At 38.2% G+C, this 7,424-nt stretch overlaps 1 non-coding gene across 1 annotated transcript; it reads left to right on the forward strand.

Annotated features, from left to right (window-relative positions):
* The first annotated feature begins 285 nt into the window (after nucleotides 1-285).
* Nucleotides 286-391, forward strand: LOC112534435. The gene has a single exon (XR_003078723.2). It is a non-coding gene; the product is annotated as a small nucleolar RNA R71 (small nucleolar RNA).
* The last annotated feature ends 7,033 nt before the right edge of the window (nucleotides 392-7,424 follow it).

Consider the following 7,424-nt stretch of genomic DNA (forward strand, 5'->3'; position numbering starts at 1 on the left):
CCAGATTTTCAGAACTTTTCACCCTCAAAGCCAATCGGCTCTACACAATGTCGATTGGTTGATTTTTAAAATTGAACACCGTTTTACACGTGTTTTCGACTTAAAATGCCAAAATTAGTAAAAATAGATTTTTATAAGTGTTTTATGATAATTATTAGGATTTTAAAATATATATTTAGTGATAATTATTTAAGTTTTAAGGATTTTAATTTATTTGCATCTACCATCTACCTCGTGGCTGAGTTCAAACTACTGTAAAAAGTCTGCACCTGCATCCATAATGGCAAACCATAATGTGGACAATACCTCAGCAAGTCCTTATACCTCTCTCATGCATCATACATGCTCTCATTATCAAACTACACAAAAGAAGAAATATCATTATGCATCTTTGCAGTCTTAGCTAGAGGAAAGTACTTATAAAGGAATTTCTCAGCCAAAGAACTCCAGGTGGTGATAGTGTTAGCTGGCAGGGACTATAGCCATCTCTTTGCTCTATCCCTCAAGGAAAATGGGAATAGCCTAAGCCGAATGGCATCATTGATAGTCCCATTTCTCTTAAAGGTATCACAAATCTCCAAGAAATTCGCAATGTGGGCATTAGGATCTTCATTAGGCAAGCCCCCAAACTGTACACTTTGCTGCATCATCTAAACGACATTTGGCTTAATTTTAAAGTTATCCGCTGCAACAGCTGGCCTCACTATACTAGCGTGTGTTCCCTCCAAGGAAGGTCTAGCAAACTCGTACATTGTCATGTTTGCTTTAGCGATGTTGTTGTTGTCATCTCCTATGTCTACTAGTGTATGGACCAGAATTTCTATTTGCTCCTCCTCCTCCACGTCTAATCGCTTCCTCAGCTGCCTAAGGGATCGCTTTGGTTCAAGCAGAGGGTCTACTGGTGTAGGATTAGAACTCTTGGTCATAAACTACCTGAATTGAACAAGGCAGCAACAACCCAAACAACTAATTAGAAGAGTATTTAAATAAAAAGCAATAACACAAACAGAAAAGAAAAATGACTAAAGTAACAAATAGAAAATTTTACTCTAGTTTTCAAACAAGTGTTCCCCGGCAACGACACCAAAAACTTGATGCGTTACGTATGCAACTACAACTAAGGTAGTGAATCTATCGATGTAGCCTAGCACAGCGGCAAGTATTAAAATATCGTATCCTTGGGGAAAGTGAAATCCTAGAGTTATTACTTCGTTCTTTATTATCTAGCCTAAAATTAATGACTAATGGTTTCTAGATTTACTAATGACTAAAAGCTAAGTTCTAAATGGAATGTGAGAATGAATGAGTAAATAAAGCAATCAAGACAAGAAAGCAAACCCAAATGGGACCTAGACTAGTTTGCAATCAAACAAAGGATAACAGATTGTTGAGTCCAATTATGCTACCCGTGGACGGATTCATAACTGAATTCGGTTTCCCTCTTAAGACAAGTGAATTCCTAAACCTAAGAACCTAAAGTTGGAATCTCTTCCTAACGATTGATTATTAAGTTAGCCTTAAGCTTTAATCTGCCTCTATTAAGCTTTGTTTATTCTTAATCCGACAAATTAATTAACCTTATCTCTAAATGGAAATTAACCTGATCTTGCAATTAAATTTCCAAACTCAATTAGAATTTCTCAATTGCTAAATGAATTCTATAAACAGTAATCAACACATTCAATGTAAAGAAAACAGGATTTAATTATTAATTGCAAAAAGAATACAAAAAAGAATTTAAACAATCTTAACAATTCAGTACTATGTCAACATAGTAAGGAACCCCAACGGGTTCAACCAATCTAGCTACACATTTTCATGTCTAAAGCAACTAGGAATTCAATTACAGTGAAAGAACAAATAAATCGAAACATATACACTCTTTTCCTCGAATTGGATGAACAGCTCGAAGCCTGGATCTATACTGCAGTTGATCTCCAAATTACTCCTTGATTTGTTCCAAAACTCTTCCTCAATCTTCAATCCAAAACTCAAATCACAAATCTGACATTCCAAAGTGGAATCTATTTCCTAGAAGCCCACTCAAATGCCTAAGAACACGTCTAGGAAGATTACGACAGAAGATCAAAAATCAAAATCGCCGATCTGGAACTCTCTCTTTCTCTTTTTGGCACGTTCCTTTTATTCAAGTCGCCAATACATGCGTGTTCCAGCCCATATTCCTCAACACGTGCCGTGTCCGGCCCGTGTTGGACTTCAATTGGAAGAATAAGCTGCATCGACCATGGTTGTGTTCTTGCCCGTGTTGGGCAACACGAGCTATGCTCTAGGGCGTAGTACCTTCGGAAAACGTGATGCTTCAAAGTAGTTAAACTACACAGCTTGGAATTTCTGCACGGGCTCCAACGCGGGCCATGTTAACTTTCCAAAAAGTCAACCCAAAATAAAACGCCTCTAATTACATCCGTTTTCACTTGGAATTGATCTAGAATTACTTAAACATTGATGATGGACCTATAGCATCTCCTAGAATACAAATGGACATAAAACACAGGTGATCTTGGAATAAAAACACAATAATTGCTAAGAAAATATATAATAATATGCAAGCAAACATGTGTAAAACTATGCACATCAGATTCCAATTGACAGAATGAATTGAATCGACCATGGCCATGTTCTTGCCCGTATTAGCCAACACGGGCAGTGTTCTGGCCAGTGTAAGCCAACACGAGTCGTGCTCTAGAGTGTGGTACCCTCAAAAAATTTTCTGCTTCAGAGTGCTTAAACTACGTGGCCTGAAATTTCTACACAGGCCGTGTTGACTTCTTAAAGTTCAACCCAAAATCAAACGCCTCTAATTATGTCCATTTTCGGAATTGATCTAGAATTGCTCAAACACTGATGATAGACCTATAAAATCTCATAGAATACAAAAGGACACAAAACACTGGTGATCTTGGAATAAAAACACAATAATTGCTAAGAAAATACATAATAATATGCAAGCAAACATGTGTAAAACTATGCACATCAAATCACCCCACACTTAAGCTTTTCTTGTCCTCAAGCAATTAATAATTCAACTCGTAAAAACACAGTCAACAAATCCTTAAAGTTCATGCCCCTATACAAATTAGTAACAAAGAATAGAGATAATATCAATGCATGAAGAACTTAAATAACAACACTATAACAAACATCAAAAAACCAATTCCTCACAGGGATCACTCAACTCACTCAAAGTGTATATAAGGTGAGAAACAAATCCCTCAAAGCAAATGTATAAAACCCGCTTACCATAAGCTTGCTCATAAATCCTATCTCTGCTACTGCGAACAAATGAATACCAAAATCAAAGGGTTTTTACAAGGATTGTAATGGGGCTAAGGTAAAGGTATGGAGATTTGGGAAAGAGGTGTGAAAATGTTGGAAATTCTTGCAATAAATAAAAATATATGCTCAAAGTATTAAATGCCCAAAACTTCAAAACCATATTCACAAAAATTCTCAATTTGTAGAATAATGCTAAAAAATGCTTTAGATCCAATAAAGAGATAAATAAATAAATAAATAATTTCAAAGAAAACTGAACTAGCAGCTTATAAGAGTGTTGCATACAACTGAATAAAGTTAAAAAGCAAAAATACAATTTGGATTGAAGGGAGCATCTCAAATATCAAAAGGACTTGGTGAACATAGCAAATGGCATTTTAATCCCAAATAAGAGTGAGCAGATCACAGAAATTTCAGCATAGAGGTAAAGGAAAGATAAAATGAAAAGGCTAAGATGTAAAGTGTGAAATGGTGTAAAATGAAGAAAAGGGTAGTAAAAGCTCAACCATGGCTAGCTAATGGAAACCCACCCAAATGGTAGGCTTTTGGTCAAGTGTGGTGAATCCTAAGTTATCCAAATCATCTCATGGTATTCACAAATTCATGTAACCTCAATAAGCATTACAAAGCAAGCTCTAGAAGCAAAGTCAAGTACAATGCACCCTCAAACGAGAAATATAAAGAGCATATGTATAACGAATGCTCAAACTGGCTCAAAATCTCACATTTGAAGTGTGGCATTAGATGCAATTGGTTCTCAACATCATTAATTGAATCACCACTTAAGAAACACATGCATATGACATAATCAACCTTCTAAGTTAAAATTCAACGACTCGAGAAACAATTAAGAAACACTAGTTTAACCCGGTAGAGTTGATGTATTAAACACTATTAATTATTTTCCAAGGACAATGACCAACAAAGAAAAGTAACTGAAATTCTATAAATCAATTTGTCAATCAGCTCAAAAATAGCATACTTAAGTGCATAAAGACATAGTATCCTAACATCCTAACAATATACATAATCAGTGATAGCAATTTTAGATACAGCTAAAAGAAAGTCACAACAAAGAGAAAGGAACATACAGTTTACCCACCCCACACTTGAAGAATACACTGTCCTCAGCGTAAACGAAGTAGGTACCCCTCATGGGAAGTACAAGTAAGGAAAGCAAAATCAATAAAATCTAAGTACATAACGTGTTGGCAAAATAAAGTAAAGAAAAGTAGAAAATGAAATAAAATCTAACAAAGACTACCCTGATTGTCTGTCACGGCTGGTGGAGTGAAGATCGGTGCATCCTCAGCAGGGGCTGTGCTAATAGGCGGTGGGGGGTCCTGAGTGGAAGGTGAGGCTGGTGCATCCTCGACAGGAGCTGTGCTTGTAGGCGGTGGAGGGTCCTGAGTGGCAGCTGGAACTGGTGGAGGCTGGGTCGCATCTGGAAAGCAATCACTGAGGTCCAGCTCAATATCACCCAAGTCATCAAAGAATCGTTGCACTCCATCATCCTTACCAGAATCAACTATCCGTGGAGTTGAGCTGCCATTTGATTTGACTGTGTAACCTGCCTCTTGAGGCCCTCCAAGAGCTACTGCAGTAGGTCATTAAAGCCCTAAAGCTGTGCTCTGGTCTCCTCCTAGAACTGCCTGAATTTAGTGAAGTACTCCTGCTGAAGGTTTGAAAGCTTGTCTAGGCGATTCGCAAGGGCACGTATCTGAGCACTGAAGGTGCTAGCAGTGTATGAAGATGAAACACTAGGAGAGGGGGCGAAAGCACGTGCCGGGTCAGGTATATCTCAAGGTTGTAGATCTAGTACGTCCACAGCTGGGTCGTGTGGTGCTCTAGCCCGGGCCTTCCTAACCTCCCGCAGGATCTGACTGACTAATTTGTACTCAACACTGAGGGGCCCTTGAGAAGCTATCACCATCCGCATGTTAACCATCTGGCGGACTCCTACTGGTAACATATCCCCTATTTGAGTCAGGTCACTCAAACAATCATCCAGACCATCCAACCTCCTAGCCAAACGTGTGATGTAGGGGCCAAAACAGAGATGAATCTTCTTGGACTCCCTTACAAAGGTCCTGATATGATTTGCTAGGAGGTAGCCCATATCCAGCTTCCTCCACTGGTGTAGTGCCCAAAGGATGAAGACATCAGTTTGCGTCACTACCCCAAAGCTCTCCCCCCTGCGTGTAATAGTGTAGACCAAAAGTGTATGCAGATATCGTAGCTAGTCAAGAAGGCTGGATACCTTCGAGCAGCTCGGGTAGTAATACTCTGGTCTGGTCATAATCTCGTCCCACATCCTCTCATAAGGGATGGGGTGAGTATATAAGCACCCATGGTAAGCCTCTCTAGAGATCTCCTATTGAGTCTGTAGCCCCAAGTGCATCCCAAACTAAGGTACTGTCATCGAGAACTGTATGCCCCCGAGCCTGAAAGAAATGGCATATGGCTGATGCCAATCAATGATCTGCTGCTAGAGAAAGAAGGTGCTGCAGAACTCTAAAGTGAGCTCTCGGTAGGTAGGCTCAATGTTGTCGACGAATCAAGCATATGGTAGGGTCTCAAAGAGCTCTCTGACCTCTAGGGCTAGTTCGACCTTCTCTAGCCCAGTGAAGTCAATACACCATCCAGTCTCGACTTACTTCCATCGAAGGGCTTTGAAGCCGCTTTCGTGGTCCAGGGGGATCAAATGTAGCGTGGGGCTGGTAAAGCCGGTCTCTCGAGGTGGGGCGGCTGTCTTGGCGTTGGTGGTCTTTGGAGCCTATTCTTTGTGAAGAAGAAGTGTCTGCATCTGTGCGATGTCTCTTGTAGTGTGCCTGTCGTGGAGGATGTTGTCTGGTGCATTCTGACATTATACCTGAAAAGATATTAGTCATTAACAGATGCACATAAAACAAAGCATGCATAGCAGATAAATAATTCAAGCAGCACAAAAATTTAGCCGAAATTTTCATAGCATAAAGATTGAAGAGGCAAAATTACATAACAAAAATTAAATAACTACTATATCGTAACCAACACAGAAATTAAGACTTTAAAAAAATTTAAAAAATAAACTAAAAATAAAATAAAATAAATAAGACAAAATAATAAAATAATATAATATAATATAATATAATATAATATAATATAATATAATAAAATAAAATAACAATAAAAAATAAAATGAAATAATATTCAAAGAACATTAAGCAAAATAACATCAAATAGATAAGCAGAGAAAATAAAGAAAGGAAAAAATATAATAATAATAAAACTAAATAAAAAGAATAACAACTAACTATTAATAATGAAACAAATTAGGAAATAAAGAAGAAAACTTACTTGGTTAATAACAAAAATGGAGAAAATTGCACAAAGATTGAAAATTTGTGGAGAATACGAGAGAGAATAAAAGAATCATAAAGATTTTTGCTTTGAAACAGTCGTGATATGCTAAATGCCCGTGTCCTTCTCCTCTTTTTATAGCCACTGCATCTGACACGCCCGTATTCTTGCCCGTGTGCACTGTCACGGACTTGGTCTTGACTACCAACGAACCGCACGGCACTAGCTACTTTCTTCACTCAAACAAGTAAGCTAGTCAGCCTTACTCCTCGAATGCTAGGCAAAATGCTAGCTAAGATAGCAAGAAGAACAATACAGAGCTTAAGATAACTTGAAGAGCTTTTAGAGAGAGAACTTGCTTGCTCTTTTATTGAACTTTTGCTTAATGTCTTACTTGATGGTTACAGATGAAGTTTCTAAGCTATATATAGGCCTCCACCTCCTCAATGGACGGTGAGAATTCATTTGATCTAATGGATAAGATTAAGTATCTAGAATGTTTTATACAATTCCATATTTATCTACATATTCTACATATCTCTAGATTATTCTAGAATATTCTAAAATTCTCTCTTGCCTTCCAAAGAATTCTAGAGACTTCTTGAGCCTTTGAACCTTCATGTTGATAGGGGAGACTTGCGGGCTATAACATTCTCCCCCACTCATTCTGGCAACGCCCTCGTCGCCTCCTCCTTGTATGCCTCGATTAAGTCCTTAAAGTTCCACAAAGTGATCTTGTGCTCCCAACTAGCTTCACTTTCAGGCAATCCCTTCCACTTCACAAG

This window comes from Ricinus communis, chromosome 4, assembly GCF_019578655.1.
Source record: "Ricinus communis isolate WT05 ecotype wild-type chromosome 4, ASM1957865v1, whole genome shotgun sequence".
Classification (NCBI taxonomy): Eukaryota; Viridiplantae; Streptophyta; class Magnoliopsida; order Malpighiales; family Euphorbiaceae; genus Ricinus; species Ricinus communis.